At 52.9% G+C, this 16,539-nt stretch overlaps 2 long non-coding RNA genes across 2 annotated transcripts; one reads left to right on the top strand and one right to left on the bottom strand.

Annotated features, from left to right (window-relative positions):
* Positions 1-1,802: 1,802 nt before the first annotated feature.
* On the bottom strand, positions 1,803-6,976 carry LOC135319581 (uncharacterized). Its single transcript, XR_010378351.1, has 2 exons — positions 3,736-6,976; positions 1,803-2,495 (listed from the first exon to the last, which is right to left on the bottom strand). It is a non-coding gene; the product is annotated as an uncharacterized LOC135319581 (long non-coding RNA).
* A 2,534-nt stretch (positions 6,977-9,510) lies between these two features.
* Positions 9,511-15,027, top strand: LOC135319545 (uncharacterized). The gene is made up of 4 exons (XR_010378222.1): positions 9,511-9,757; positions 13,433-13,663; positions 14,332-14,383; positions 14,592-15,027. It is a non-coding gene; the product is annotated as an uncharacterized LOC135319545 (long non-coding RNA).
* The last annotated feature ends 1,512 nt before the right edge of the window (positions 15,028-16,539 follow it).

Raw genomic sequence — 16,539 nt, 5'->3', positions numbered from 1 at the left:
AGACCCCATAAAATGGGGGTCCCACAGCAGCTCTCGATTTGGGAGCTGAGAGGAGAGGGGGGAGAGCCGGTGTGCGTCTCGCCCGGATTTATTAAACACAATGCCTTCAAGATGCCCGGGACACGGCCCCTGGTCCGGCCTTCCCTCTCTGTCTCACTCCGGCCTGGGAGACTGGCTCCGACGGCGCTCGCCCGCAGTCCGCGGCAGAGCCCAGGGCCCCAGGGCGGGTCTACCAGGACTGTGGTCAGAAGGGCATAGCAGCTCTGCCTCGAGTCTGGCTTCACTCGTGCCCCGACGGCCTCTTTCCCGGGGACCCCACGAGCCACGGCGCTCCTGCAGGGCAGACTAACATCGAGTTGACCTGTGAGTCTCCGCGCCGGGCCTGGCACCTCGGAGGAGCCCACGGGACATGTGATCGACCTGGTTTTGCAGGGAGCCGCCTTCTCTGCAGAGCCCGACTGGCGGACCCCGCAACGCAGTCAGGAATGATAGAGGTGCCAGAGCGCTTTCTATATACAAGGCAAGACACTGCTACTCGGGCCGGAGGGAAGGGGCCTGGCTGGTAGCCCCACTTCACAGAGTTAAAAGGAGACGCGGAGAGAGAGCTCAGTAATTTGCCCCAAGCTGAGCAAAAGTATGATTCGAATCCCGGGCAATCGCATCCCAGCCAACTTCAGCGCCCCCTTTGCTTGCTGGAGCTGGATCCGTGCAAGCATTTGCTGAAGGAAAGGCATTCATTCATTCACGTTCATTCACTCATTCATTCTGAGGGTCTGGCGGTGAGGTCAGAGGCCCAGCTCCCAGCCCCTGACTTCCACTCGCTCGGCACCCAGCGTCACTCCCGGGCCTCCAGAGCCGTCAGAGCAGGAAGAGGAGCCGAGAGGTAAGCGACCGGGCCAGCACCCTTTCCAGCTCACCACCGCTCTACCCCCAACCACGCCACCCCGCAAATTAGGGAAAGCAAGGAGAAAAGTAATGTTTTATGCTCGAGAAAGAAAAGAAAAGAAAAGAAAAGGAAAGGAAACATGCATACAACACCCCGTCCGAGGCGCCGAGCAATTACTTTTAAAGGAGGGGAGTGGAGAGAGTTCAAACGTCTCTGTCTCCAGTTCTAATTGGAAACGTTTCAACTGTTTATGTTACAAGAAGTGTCAGGGTCATTTGCTACCGGAGAGCTGACTTTTCATTGGCTGCTTAATTGAGTACCTCGGAGTCTACCCCACGTGGGAGAGGAATTCCTGGCACAAAAAAAAAAAAAAAAAAAAAAAAAAAAGTCACCCGGTGAGACAGAAAGCCCGGCCTGGATTTCCAGAGCGGGGGTTCCCCAGCCTCTCCTTTGGGGCGCAAGGTGGCTGGTGGGCAGCTGATTGCTGGCTCCAAGAGTTGCTTTCGGTGGTTTTTAAAACACAATTGCCAGACACTTCAGAAAGAGTGTCAGTATGTTTTCTCCCTTTCCCAGGAATTAAAGGGTCTGGCTTAGGTCAGCCACCAGGCTGTGGCCTCCTGTTTGAGGAAGATCGCAGTGCCTTGGGTGGGGTTTCACATCGCCTCCTCATCCCTTCCCCCACAGCTTCTGCTGGCTTTTATTTTCTGAAGGTCGGTCGCTGGGACTGCCCAAAGGGAAGAGAAATCTCTCCTCACAACCCTTGACCCCTTGACTGATTCTGCGAGGCTTCTGTGATTGTTGGCCTTTGACCCCACTGCTAGGGCAGTAGGGCAGGTCTGTCCCCCCACGCCTGCACTGCCCGTACGCACCAGTCGTCCCCAGCCACCCTCCACAAGCAGGCACCTCACCACTGAGCAAAAGGAAAAGGATTTTTTATTTATTTAACAAACCCTTACATAGTGCTTAACTCTGTCCCAGACACTGTTCTGAGCGCTTGACAAATATTAACATACTTAATCCTCTCACCGCGAATGAAGTAGGTACTATCAGTATCACCCCTATTTTACAGGGGGGCAATTGACATGCCATGGTACAAAGACTTGCCCAAAGTCATTTCAGTGGCTGATGGACTTGAACCCAGGCAGTCTGGCTCCAGAGTCTTTATCTCCACTCTGCACCGGCTCTGCATCTTGGCTTTCCCGGGAAGGCAGAGCGGGGCTGCAGGGCAGGCCACAGGAGACCTGAGGGCTCAGCAAGTCCCAGAGGGAGCCAGGAGCCCCTTTGGAGCTCATCCTGCAACCGTCTCGTTTCAGGGAAGGGAACTGAGCTCTGAGAGGTCCAGGGACTTCCCAGGGTCTCCCAACCCCATTTCCAACTCTCTGGCTGGTCCGAGCTATGCGACCTTGCTCAGCCTCCATTTCCTCATCTGTAAAGTGGAGATAACAGTCCTGCTCACCTCAGAGGGTTGTTCTGAGGATCGATGGTCGTGTGCATGTAGTACCGAGAGCAGAACCTGGCACAGTGAGTGATCAATGACAGCTGGCTATGGTGGCCATGACGGTGATGCAGAAACGCCGTGTGACTCCGCTCCTCGCACGTTTGCTGGCGCCTGCAGAGGTGAGGAAGGTCTGCCGTGCCAGCCCTTGCGGGGAGTGAGCCAGGCAGCAGCCAAGCCCAGGTAGGAACACCAGCTCCCTGAAGCCCCTCCTGAGGTCATCCGACCCTTCCCCTCCCTCTCTGGATTCTCATTCTTTAAAAGCATGGGCCTCAGATGACCTGGGACATCCCTTGGGCCTGTGTGGGAGGAGGAGGAAGGAGGGAGGGGCGATTCAGAGCCAGGCCTTGGAGGGCTTAGGAGGGGGGTGCAGGCCGGGAGGTGGGGCTGGAGGCAGAGAAAGCTGACTGCCACGCAGTGGGGGCCGTAGCATTTCGAGAAGACAAGCCACGAGAATGAAGTATGCGAGGACAAAGCAGTCTGGCTTTGAGGGGGAACAGGGGGGCTCTCAGAGGGCTTCCTGTAAGGGCGGAGCTTGAGCTCAGCCCAGAAGGGTAGACGGAAGTTCCCATGGGTTAGGGGACCAGGATGAGCGAACACTTGCAGCAGGAGCCCCTCCCCATCAGCCTGCACTGGGGGTTCTCTGCTTCCTTAGATCCTTTCTGTATTTTGCCACCTGATGAGGTGTTTTGCCCCCTCCTCTAAGACTCACGCCCTCATCCCCACTTCTATTTCAGGCTCCAGTGAAATCTGTCTCTAAAGTCTCCTAAAGTCAAGAGAGAGGAACCTACTCATTAGTGCCCAGCCCGGGCATCAGGAGGCCCGAGGGTCTGTAAGGCCCTGTGCAAGGCCCTGAAACTCTCAGGGTCTCGGTTTCCACATCTATAAAATGGGAATAGTGACACTTGACTGCTTACCTGGAGAGACTCTACAAAACGCCTAATCTAGATAAGACTTCACTGGAGGTACCAAAATCTAAGGGAAGCCTTTGCCTTTGGAACATACACAAGGCCGGACAGCCCCTAATCCCAGGCTGCGAGCTGAGCTGAGTAGGGTCTAAGCAGGGAAGCAGCACTGGACAGAAGGAATGACGGGGGCGACAACCTGGCAGGCTGCCTGTAGAGGGTGGCCCTTGGTGCGACTAAGTGGACAGGAAGGGGCAGAGCTCCAGACGGGGCCAAGATGCCCAGCCGGCACGTTCGAGAGAGGATGCTGGGGATGGCTTGCGTGGCATGGTGGCAGAGGAGGCTACTACCTCCCTCCAGAAAGCTGAGGAAGCCAGGCAGGGACTCAGTGAGGACCTCGTGTCCACCCGGGACTCAGCGCAGAGCAGGCATGGGATGTGTTTGCTCACCTATCTTTAGCAGAAGTGGGAGGACTGGAAACGCCCTCCCAGCACTCTGCATCCAGAGCCGGGCCCGGCCGCATCCCGCTGTCCCCAAGGCGCACTGTGCCGACCTCCACTGATCGAGGGCGCAGGGTTTCCGTGCCTCATGCGGAACCAAGTAAATATTTATTGAAGTGATTGGACGTCCTAATTAAGAGATTGATGCCGTTTCTTTCTTTCCTTTTTAAGGATTCAAAGTGGAGGCTTAGGAGATTAAGAAATATTTTGCTGGTATTAATGCATCCAACTTCACAAGGGTGAGGCCCACGCCGCAAGAAGTATCCAGCCAGCAGAGGGGAGCGCTCCGGGCCGGGCTGGGTGGTTAAGGCCAGGCTGTCGCCAAGCGCACCTGGTCTTTGATGGCAGGTAGGGTGGCAGGAGGAAAGAGGAGAGGGTCTGTGTTTGCCTGACAGCTTTGATTTTCACTCTCAAAACTGCTCTCAGCTTTATATCAACTTAGTGAATGAATTGATAAAAGTGTGCTGGCCACATCCAGGCAAGGCAGCGAAGAGTTTGCTTACCTGGTGTGTTCACATGTACCAGTGCTTTTCAGCTGGGAGGGATTTTGCTCCTAAGGGGGTGCTGGGAATATCTAGGGACATTTTTGGTTGTCACAACTGAGGGCAGGGTGCTACTGGCATCTGGTGGGGACAGGCTAAGGATGCCTCTAAGCAGCCGACAGCACACGGAGCAGCCCGCACAGCCACGGTCTGTCCAGCCCCAGCCGCCCCGCGCTGACGGCGAGGGGACTGCTGTGCCTGCCTCGCCCAAACCTAACAAGCAGCAAAGGTCCCTCTGCCCTGGTTTTGCAGATCAGCAAAGTGAGCTACGAGAAGGGAAGCTATCGCATGTGCAGGAAGGGGAGGAGAGATTGTTGAACCCAGACCCTCCGTCTCCAGACTCTGGAGCTGGATCTTCTGACCCCTTTCTTCTCGCTCCTCTATTCTCAGTGCTCGCTCTGCTAGAAAAGAATTACAACCCACTGGCTTTGGCATCCTCCCCTGTGTAGAGTGTAAGCCATTTTAAAGGTTGCCCTGCCAATTAGCAATTATGTCGTCATTCAAATAAGGTCTCTCTATGAAGGGCTGGCTCTAGACAAGGTCGTGGGATTTCTAGCTCCTACAAGTGAGGACATTAAGCCTGGCCCCTCGGTCATCTGTGTTACATGGGAAGCAGTCATGAAAGTAGCTGTTGGCCCGGCTCTGAAAGATGCCAAGGTGGGGAGCCGAACAGGCCGAGGCTGTCCGGAATTCGGTGGGGGGAGCGGTGGCGCGGGAATGGTGGATTCCTTGCCTTCTTTGGAGGTACACCTGCTGGAATGACGGTCCTGCAGGAGGGACTCTGGGGCGACTTGAGAAGGGTGGGCTGGGGCAGGGCTGCGGGTGCAGAGAGAAGAGAGTGGTGAAGACTCTGACCATCCAGGCTGCAGGTAGACCTGGGGTTCCGAGACCACAGAGAGCTGGGGGCAGGAGAAGAGAGAGGGACTTCCATTGCAGGAAAGATGGAAATAAGGCAGACAGATCATTTCACATTTTGGTGTTAGAGTAGAATTGCAAAACAGACTCATTTTGTTATAAAATAGATAAACAACAAGGTCCTACTGTACAGCACAGGGAACTGTATTCAATACCTTGTAATAACTTACAGTGGAAAAGAATCTGAAAAAGAATGTATTTCTGTATCTATCTGAATCACTTTGCTACACACCTGCAACTAACACAACATTGTTTAAGTCAACTATACTTCAATAAAAGGAAAAAAAGAAAAAAATAGAAAAAAAGACTCATCTTGAAAGTCTGGAGGTCCAGCTTATCATCTGACTACTGACCCAGTGAGATGCGTCTGCAGGAGGAGACGAGGTGCAAACCAAACCGCAGCTGTGTTTTCAGCTCACAGCACTATCGTACCTGTGGACTCCGGAGCGAGACAAAACTGCAGAGCTGGGGAATTGTCCCCATTTGATAGATGAAAAAACTGAGGACCAAAGAGAGAAAGTGGTTGGTCCACCACCACACAGTTGACAATGGTGAGCTCTGACCAGAATTAGGCCTTCTGGTGTTGGAATGACTCTCGCCGTAGACCAGTCAGAGTTTCAAACTGTGCTTTCAGGAGGTCCTGGGATCTGCAGGAGTTGGTGGGGTGGGGACAAGATGGGGAAGTGGAGAGGGTGGCAACAGGGATCCCCTCCCCTACCGCCGTCGGAAGAGCTCCAAGTTGTATCTGTTTAATACATTAGATCCTACAAAATATTTTGTTTGCAGAAATAAAGAAGAGGTTCTTGGGCTAAAAAAGAGGTTTTAGAATCACTAACCCACATTAATCTCTGTTCGGGTATTCTCAGGTGTGACTGCAGAATGTTCTCCTGCTTACAGAGAGGGGCTGCCCACATCCCACGTGCGGGGAGGGGCACTGGTGACGCCTTAGAGCAGAAGGCCTTGTGCTGCCTTCACCACCAGGGAGCCCGTTAGTGCCAGTTCAGGCTCCCATGTGCTCTCGTGAAATAGCCTAAGAGGAAAGGGAGACTCTGAGAGGCTGAGGGCCGCACTCACACCCTCCAAGCAGATTGGATGGCTGCAGGTCATTGTGGGCCACCTCCCTCCCCACCGTCCATCCCTGTCCTTTTACAGAGGACAAAAGGAAAACCCAGAGAGACCCAGTGACCTGCTCAAGTCCCTTAGCTCGGGCGTGGGAGACCTGGGATTCCACACCAGTCCTGCCTAGCTGCAGGGTCAGTGCCCATGACCACTGACCTCCCCTATCCAACACTGCCCTGCACTCCCTCTTGCCTAGAAGGTCACAATGAAGTACCGCTCTGCTGTCTGCTGAGCAGGGGCCTGGCCCTTCCTGCTACATCACCTAATGTATTACCTTGCACGCCCCCCACCATCATGCATCCTCCCTTCCTTACTGGGCCCCACCCTGTGCTGCAGACAAGCATCACATTCTAGACTCCTTCACTGCGAGGGCCCTGAACAAACAGTTCTGCAATCAGACGTTCTCAGTTAAGATGAAAGCAGCAGTGTGGCAGAGCCACCTCTGGCTGCTCTGGTGATTTCTGACTCGTGATGTGTTTGTGCAGGTGGGTTTTTCTGCACCCATGTTCCAGTGTCTAATCATTAGCTTGGTGCAGCCATTATGGAAAACAGTATGGAGATTCCTCAAAAGACTGAAAATAGACTTACTGTATGATCCAGCAGTCCCACTCCTGGGCATATATCCAGAGGGAACCTTAATTCAAAAAGATACATGTACCCCAGTGCTCACAGCAGCACTATTTACAACAGCCAAGACATGGAAACAGCCTAAATGTCCATCAACAGATGACTGGATAAAGAAGCTGTGGTATATTTATACAATGGAATACTACTCAGCCATAAAAAGGAATAAAATAATGCAATTTGCAGCAACATGGATGGACCTGGAGGTTGTCATTCTAAGTGAAGTAAGCCAGAAAGAGAAAGAAAAATACAATATTATATCACTTATATGTGGAATCTTTTTAGATATGACAAATGACCTTATTTACAGAGAACGGAAATAGACTCACAGACATAGAAAACAAACTTATGGTTACCAGTGGGGAAAGGGGGTGGGGAAGGATAAATTGGGAGTTTGAGATTAGCAGATACTAACTGATATATATATATATATATATATATATATGTCATATATAAATATATATATATATCATATATAATAGGTAAACAACAAGTTCATACTGTATAGCATAGTAGTAACTTACAGTGAAAAAGAATATAAAAACGAATATACGTATGTTCATGTATGACTGAAGCATTATGCTGCACATTAGAAACTGACACATTATAAACAGATATACTTCAATAAATATATATACATATATACAAAAAAAGAAAAAATAACAGGTGTTAGTGATGATGTGGTAAAATTTGAACCCTTGGGCCTTGTCGGTAAGAGTTAAATGGTACAGCCACTATTCGAAACAGTATGGAGGTTCTTTAAAAAATTAAAAATAGAATTACCACGTGATCCAGCAAATCCGTTGAAAGCAGGATCTTGAACAGATATTTGTGCAACTATATTCATTGCAGCATTATTCACAGAAGCCAAGAGGTGGAAGAAACCCAAGTGTCTAGCTACAGGTGAATGGATAAACAAAATGTGGTATATACATACAGTGGAATATTACTCAGTTTTAAAAAAGAAGGAAATCCTGTCACATGCTACAGTATGGATGTACCTCAAGGACATTATGCTAAATGAAATAAGCCAGTCATACAAAGACAAATACTGTATGATACCACTTATTTGAGGTATGTAGAGTGGTCAAACTCATAGAAACAGAAAGTAGAATGGTGGTTGCCAGGGGCTGGGTAGCGGGGGGTGGCGGGGAAATGGGGACTGAGTTTCAGTTTTGCAAGATGAAAAAGTTCTAGAGCTCTGTTGCACAACAACGTGCACAGTTACCACTACTGAACTGTACACTTAAACGTGGTTAAGATGGTAAATTTTATGTTATGTGCTTTTTACCAGAGTTGAAAGGAAAAAAAGAGGCAGCCCCGCTGGCAGATGAGTTCTGCGCAGTTCCTGGCCCAGCCCCAGCCCTCGGCTCCAGCCCCGCTGGGGCGTCTCAGACACCATTCCTCCCACTGAACGCTGTCTGTGTTGCATCATCAGAGTGACTTCTGTCCCCTCACCTGACTCCTGGCTAGTACCTCCTGCTTCTTCCAGCAAACCTCTGACTGGGCCAAGTCAGCCTGACTTGGGCTTTTGGGGTGTTTCGTCTTTCCTCTCTGTTTACCTATTTCACAAGAAGAGTGATACTGAAAATAACAATGACTCAGGGCCATCAATCCTGGGCATAAAGAGATGAAACCATGTAACCTAGGAGAGGGTTCTTCTGCTGCTCAGAGCCCAAGACCTGTTGGTGGACAGATATGAGCTGGAATTCTGACTCTCCTGATTGTGTGTGTGTGTGTGTGTGTGTGTGTGTGTGTGTGTGTGTGTGTGCTGTGGAACCTTGGGCCAGACACTTGCTTTTACTAAGCCTCAGTTTCCTCATCTGTAAAATGGGGATATGCATAGTGCCTTCCTGACAGGGTGGCTGTGAGAATTAAGTGGGATAACATGGACTGGCAGTGAGCTTTCAATGACTGTTAGTGTTTCTGAATGAATGAGGGCATGTCAACTGCTTTGTCTCAATGTGTTCAGACCCTTTAGCCTCTTTATCTAAATTCAAACTTAGCTGCTTTTCTACTAGAGCCAGATTCTCGGATCCTGGAACTTCAATATCTTTCACATTAGTAGGAGACATGGAAAGAAGGGAAGCTGGGGACTCAGAGGCCCAAATGCTGAAGGTCAGTGTTAATCAGCAGGCGCCTGGAGTCCTTGCACAGCGGGAAAGCAAGCAGGGGTGGGGTTTCGGTGGGTAACAGATACGGGTTGGGTGGGTGGGTTGGTGACATGAGGCTGGAGACTTGCCCATCCAGAGATAGCAAAGGCCTGACAGAAACGCAGCCCCTGTCCACCTGCCCATAACATCCTACCCAACCAATGCGAAATCCAGAGAGACATGGGGAACCAGAGCCGGGCTGCCCCCACAATTGGCAATGCCAGGATCACATTTTAGCCAACGAGGAGCATGCCCTCTCCAATCCAATTAACTGCAGCCTCATAACTCCTAACTGAGTTGATAAGGAGAGGAAGACCAAAGCCCGCCCCCCACCCCCAGCTGTGATTAGGGCTCTGAGCTTGAGACAGAGTCTTTAGAAGACCAGTGTTGTGCTGTGGGTTGGGGTCTGCAGAGCTGAAGGCCAGAGTGGGCTTGGTCAGCAATGCAGAGGGGTCGCTGGGAACACAGCCACCCTCCCAGATGTTGAAATCAACAGGACTGATTTTATGGAAAAGGCTCTCAGAAAGGAGCTGAGGGAGATCAGAAGAGCAGGTGACTTGGAGCTGGATGGTTGACGGCCCTGAAGGTCAGGCCAAGGGACCTGGCCTTTACTTGAGGGTGAGTGAAATCACTGACCTATGGGTCGGGTCCATGCGCAGCTGTTTACATAACTGTCTCGTCAAACTGTAGAACCATCAGGTCAGGGCTGCGGGGGTGGGCTGCTGCTCAGACTCCCCGGGGACTGAGACCCCAGACCCCAGCTGCAAGGAGTACTAGGGGTTCCCAGAACCTCCCTCAGCAGAGGAGAGCCCCCTCAGCCAGTCACACTCCCGCCTACCAGGGGAGCCGGAATCCAAGGACAGGTGGGCTACGGGAACGTGAGAGCCCAGTGCCCTAGCCTCAGTGTGGGCCGCTCTGGAAGGCCACCTGGCTCCCCTACAGGTGGGCCGAGACCTCTGTGGGACAGCATCCCAGCTCCCTGTCTTCTGCCTCCACCCACCCTGCAGCCCTTCATCCTCCACGGGTATCCACGCTGAGAGCAGCCCTCATAAACCCCCTGCATCGAAACATTCTCCGCTTTACAGTTGTTGGATTTAACAAAGAAAAATCCAGATTATCCATTTAGATTTCAATTTTGGTTAAACAATGAATAATTTTTAGCATAAGTATATCCCAAATATTACATGGGACACACTTATACTAAAAAAAAAATGCTTTGTATATCTGAAATTCAAATTTAACTGGGCATCCTGTATTTGATCTGGCAACCCTGCTCCATCTCAGAGTCCTTTTTTGGGGTGAATCTGACCTATAGCAAAGACCATGAATTGGTACCGTTGCAGCAAAGTGTGTTACAACTCAGTTGTGACAGCAACCTGGATCTGGGAGAGAGACCAAGCAGCTCTTGGAGGATTGGAAAGCTCAGATTTATTACACCAGCAGGCCAAGAGGAGTTAACACTCCAAGCTCTGGACCCCATCTGTAGGTTTACACAGCTTTTTATAGGCTACCAGTCTAGACTTTGAAACATTTTGCAACATCATATGCAAATAAGGTATAACAAAGGTGACTAATTAGTAACAAGCTTTGTAGAAATGGACCAATCAGAACTGAGGGAAATGGACCAATCAGGAGTGAGAGCCATGCAAATAAAGTGCTACAAATGGACCAATCAGGAGTTAGCTCAGGGAACCAATAGACTCTTATGGGTAAGTTCCACTTTCCTACAAGTAAGCCGTTTCAGAGGCAAAAAGCGAGATAATGCCGCCAGGCCAGGGAACCAGATGGTGCTGGCAGGAGAGTAGTGGCCCTGCCTGGGGGTCCTGCCGGTCTTTTTCATGGGGCTTCCCACCTCAGTACTATAATTGCCCCTTTTCAGAAACAAGACTGAGCCTGAAAGCAGTCGCAGTCATTCGTGGTTATTACCGGAGGAGTGAAACCAGAGGAGTCCAAGTGGACTTGGGAGCCGGATCCGCTGGATTGGGGCGGGGGTGCAGAAACTCCTCAACTGTTGGCAAAGCCTCACCTCTAACTAGGCCCGCAGCCCTTGAGGAGATGGTTCCTCCCCAGGTTTTCCAGCGAGCCTTCTGGGGGCAGAGCTGAACAACCCGGGAAGAACATTTTAATCAGCCACCTTGTCTCTGCCTCTCTTGGCCTTTGCTTTCATTGTCAGCGTCTGTGTCAATAGCTGGAAATCCAGGCAGCAGCACAAGTAGACGTCTCGCTCCTTCCTAAGCAGAAATCTCACAAAGGGCAGGGCTCCCCTCTTTACAAGGAAAACAAACAGGTCTCCAGGCTCCCAGGAGGTGGGGGTGGGCTGAGGGGAGGGGCTGTGGGCCGGCAGCTGGCTCAGCCGTGGCTCCCACCCTCCCGACAGCTTCCCACTTCCATCTGCCTTTCTGGGAAGATCTGGACTGTGGACTGTGGACTGGTTGAGGGCGGGGGTGTAGGGGCGTAGGGGGAGAGTGGGGGGTGGGGGGTTGGAGGGTTGGAGGAGAATGGAGGGTGGGAGGGCAGGGGAGGATGAGGGGATGTGGGTGTGGGGGGGCTTCCCCTCTATGGAGAATTCAGTGCGGTGGGTGCAAGACTGCGTGTTGCTCAGCTGGGCCACAGCATGTCCACTCCTTCCCTCCCTGGGAGCCAGTGTGACCTCTAAGGCAAACCTGGCCCGCCCCTCCCCCGCCAAAAACCTTTCCACAGCTCCTAGGGGGTAGATCGCGCCTCTGGCCATTGCCGAAGCCCCTTTCTTCTGTTTGCTCTCATGGACTCCCAGCTGCTCTTCAGGGCACTTTCTTCACTGTCTCCCCCTCTTGGCTCTGTGGCATCTTCATTTCTGTCTGATGCCCTCACCCCAGGGTGCCCCCTCTGTAGTTAGCTGGGCCTGTGTGGGTCTCTGCCCCTACGCTGTGAGCATCACCTGAGCTTTGGACAGCGCATTCCAGTGTGCAAGTTGTTCTCACCCTCCTGCTCCCTTGCAGCTGTCTTGGACAGAGATCACTCTAAAGATGACACAGTGGAGGCCTGGACAGTTTCCTGGTGAGCCCGAGGCCAGGTAGCTAACAGCTGCAGAGCAGGACTGCCCTGCCCAGGCCTTCTTAGATGCCCTGCTGTTTCTCCCAAAGGTTGGACGTGTGATCTCATATGCAGACAACATTGAGGGTAGGCCCATAGCAGGAGCTCATTAAATGCTGAATGAAAGGCACTGAAGCAGAGATTTTGCAATAGTATCCAGGAGTGGGTCGTTTGGAGATGTCACGTGGCTTTTGATGACGCTGGGAGAATCCCTTCCTCTGCCTGTCCCTACCCGAGGCGTGCCCAGCCCCCAGCAGCGTGGGGCTGCTGGGCAGGAGTTCCACTTCCCGTTCTGCCCCTTCCTCTTTAACTGGAATGCTGAGCCCGGGTGACTGGGAGGTCAGCCTCCGGGGTGGGAGCAGGAAGCTACCATCATTGTGCCATCGACGGTAACACCAAGCGGAACTGGGACTGGGGCCCGCGTGGGCCTGGGAAGGAGGGTGGAGGGGGGGTTTCCACTTCTGGGGTGGCCCCAGCATCACCAGCCTACCTGGGAAAGAAGCAGATGTGGAATCTCCCACCTCCTGTGGGCACTCACAGGGCTGCCCCTGAGGACAGGGCCTGGGTCAGGGCTCCACCCCTAAATCTTTCCTGTGAACAACAGCTCCCTCCAGGATTATGATGGTGTCACCTTCCAAGGAGATCCCCAGTCCCACCTCTTGTGACCCCCTCCACTGGCCCCAGCAGGTCGCAGCCACCGTCGAGTCCCCGCTGGGGGACCAGAGCGGTACGAGCAGGCCTCAGCTTTCCACCCTTCCACCCCCTCCCCAGAGTCTCCTCTTGCACGGAAGGCAGGCTCATTGCCTGTCACTCCGCTGCTCCAAACTCTGCCAGGCTCTGCAGTTCTCTGAGAAAGGCCTGAGACCTTACAGTGGCCCCCAGGTCCTTCGTGAGCTGTGCCAAGTGTCGCGCCCCATTTACTCCGCCACTGGCCTGTCCCGGCCTGCTCCTCGGTGCCAGACACAGTCCGCCCCTGAGACTTCACTCCGGTTCCCTCTGCCTGCAAACTTTTCCCCCCAGAAATCCACTTAGCCAACTTTCTCTTCTCCTTCAAATTGTTGCCAAGAACCCTGCGTTCTCAACGAGCCCACCCTGGAGAGCCTGTTTGACCCTGGGGCCGGCCCCGCCCGCCCACGCCCCTCCAGCCCGCCCGCGCCCCTCCACTCCTGACCCCTTTCCCTGCTCCCCTTGTCTCTCTGTGGCGGTGCTTTCACCCTCCAGCAAACTGTGGCGCTCACCTGCCTGGAAGGCTCACTGGCCGTCTCCTGAGGCCACGAGAGGCCAGCTCCAGGGAGCCGGGGCCTCTGCCTGCCTGGCCCACTGCTCAGCCCCAAGACGGCGCCTTGGCCTGAGGAGTGCACGCAAGACAGACTTGTGGGCTGAACAGAGTCTGTAAACGTGGATGATGGCCGCTGCTACGATCTCAGGCCACGTCAGAAAGAACCCCACACAGTAAGGACACTGAGCCCAGCAGCTGTGTGCTAAGTGCTTGGTGATGTTCTTAGAATGAATACGGTAAAGTGAATGATTTAGACAGAAACAAGGTGCAAAGGGGCGTCCCCAGTGAAAAGGGGCGGCGCTCCACCCTCCTGCTTCGGTTGCTGGGGCCGGGGGCCCCTTTCTGTGAGCGGGACCCTTGGCAGACAGAGACCTGGCCTTCTCCCCTGCAGCTGCCTTCTCAGCCCGTCTTCCCTGGGAGGATGGGGAGGGGGCCCCACCTGATAGGGGTCCTAGGATGGCCTGGCTTGGAGGGACTCAGAGGGCAGCTAGTCCCAGCCCTGTGCTTGTTTCCAAAGGGGGCATCAGGGCTCCAGGCGAGAGAGCGACCAGGCCGAGGCCAGACAGAGCACAACTGCCACACTGTCTGAGTCTCTCTCACAGTCCCTCCAGCAACTGCCTGTTTGGGATCCCAAAGCAGGGGTGGGTATCCGGCAAAGGGCATTTAAAAAAACCAGTTTGTGAAATGGTTTAACATGGAAAGCCTTACACAGGCATTTTCAATCTTCATTTGATTATCTTTACAATAAATCACATTTGTTGCAAAAAATAAGATGAAAGGGAATTTAAAGTGCCCTGGAAAATCTGAGATGGGTGATTGCAGATGCTTCTCATTTCCACAGCTCTTTATTGAGGACCTATCGTGTGTAAGTCTTGGAGACAGAGAAGTACCAGGTACGTTTGTTGCCTTTCGAGGATCTCCAGCTGGGGTTGGGAGAGGGTTAGGGACGCCGTGCAGAAGAGCCATGGGATGGCCCAGCAGTCATGCTCCTTGGGACTGACCCGGATGAGTTGAAAGCTGACATCCACACAAAACCTGCACACAGAGCAGCCTCAGTCACCACATCCCACACTTGGAAATAACCAAGATGTCCTTTAGCAGGTGAACGAATGAACAGACTGTGGCACATCCAGACAATGGAACAGTACTCAGTGATCAAGAGGCCGTGAGCCGTCCAGCCGTGAAAAGGCGTGGAGGAACCTCGCGTGCACATCACGAACTGAAAGAAGCCCGTCTGAGGCGGCACCCGGTGTGTGGGCCCAGCTATACGATGTTCTGGAAAAGGCTAAACTGTGGAGACAGTGAGAAGGTCAGCGGCTGCCGGAACTTCGCGGGGATGGGGGGATGACCTGCTGGAGCAGAGGGGGTTTTAGAGCCGTGGCACTCTTCTGTGTGACGCCACGATGGTGGATCCGTGTCGTTACACCCTGGACGTTATACATCCAGACCCGTGAAACGCACAACACCAAGCACGAACCTAATGCAAATTGACTTTAGCTGATAATGTATCAACGCTGGCTCATCAATTGTGCAAAAAACGTACTGCAGTAATGCAAAGTGGGGATGGGGCGCCGGGGGAGGGGGAAGGGGCGGTACCTGGAAACTACGTGCTTTCTGCTTAATGTTTCTATAAACTTAAAACTGTTTTTTTAAAAAGTCTATTAAAAAAAGAGCCCCATGAGGTGTGGTTATAGAGAAATGAATGCACGGGTGCTGTGGGGTGCAGAGGGTTTGGGGGTGGGGATCGGTGAAGGGGTCAAGGCCCTGTGTGTGAAGTTACATCGTGTTTCATATCTTACCTCTGCCACTTACCTACCATGTGGCCTTAGCCAAGTTATTTAATGGCTCTTAAGCCTCAGTGTACTCCTCTGTAAAATGGGCTGGTGATGCCTACTACAGAATCGTTAGGAGATTTAAATGGAATGTGAATCGAGCACTTGGCACTGCCCTTGATGAGAGTCAGCACTCCGCAGAAGACAGCCCTCCTCATGTTGCAGAGGAGAAGAGCCACCTCTGCGTCTTCTGGGCTCGGGCGGAGCTGGGCCTGAAGGAGGAGGGGAGAGGGACCAGGTGGAAGAGCAACGTGCGCCAAGTCCTGGAGGCTGGAGAGAGAGTCGATGCGAATAGCCTGGCCCCGCTGAGAAGGGGGTGTGTGGAGGCGGAAGAGGCTGGGTGCCGGGGGCCTGCGGCGCCATGCCAGGGAGTTTGGGGGTCCTCCCGAGGACAGATGGAAGCCACAGGGTGACCACCGCAGGCGAGGGCCGCGAGGGGGTTGGCAGTTTAGAACCATCCCTCTAGAAGCCACAGGAGGATGAGTGGGGGGAGAGGGAGGAAGACAGACAATGACAGCAGCAATCCAGCCCTGGGGGTGACTTTTCTGGGGCCACTCGAAGTAGTGGGAAGAGTGGGACTGTGGGGTCTGGCAGCACTGGGTGAGAATCCCTGGAAGGCGGCTTGTCCGAGCTCGCACGCCAGCTGGCGGCGGGACTTTGGTCAAGTCACTGACCTTTCAGAGTCTCAATTTGTTCTTCTGTAAGGATGCTAGCTCCTGGGGAGATTCTAAAGTTGAAAAAAGGTGATAAAAATTAAGAAGGTCTGGGGCAGGAGAGACATGAACTGTACTTAAATCTCCGATTGCGACAGTCTAAAATTGCCCTGGTGAGGGACGAGGGTGTAGCTCAGTGGGAGAGTGCTTGCTTAGCATGCACGAGGTCCTGGGTTCAGTCCCCAGCACCTCCGTGAAAATAATTAGTAAACAAATGAAAACCTAATTACCTCCCCCCAAAATAAAAAAAAGAAAACCAAAAACCAAAACAAACAAACAAAAAAATAAAATTGCCCGGCTTGGAACAAGGACCCTGGGCCTAACAGCACTGGGTCTGAACACTGGCTCCACCAGTCAGCAGTGTGCCGCCTGGGTGTAGCCCCTTGGCTTCTCTGAGCCTCCTCTTCAGTGTCTATCAAACGGCCACAGTAAGCTCTGTCCCACGGGTGCTGTGGAGGGTCGTGCGAGACGACCGCCAGCACCCAGAGCACCGCAAGTGGCCCA

Source organism: Camelus dromedarius, chromosome 29 (genome assembly GCF_036321535.1).
Source record: "Camelus dromedarius isolate mCamDro1 chromosome 29, mCamDro1.pat, whole genome shotgun sequence".
Classification (NCBI taxonomy): Eukaryota; Metazoa; Chordata; class Mammalia; order Artiodactyla; family Camelidae; genus Camelus; species Camelus dromedarius.
This window is presented reverse-complemented; position numbering and strand designations above follow the sequence as displayed.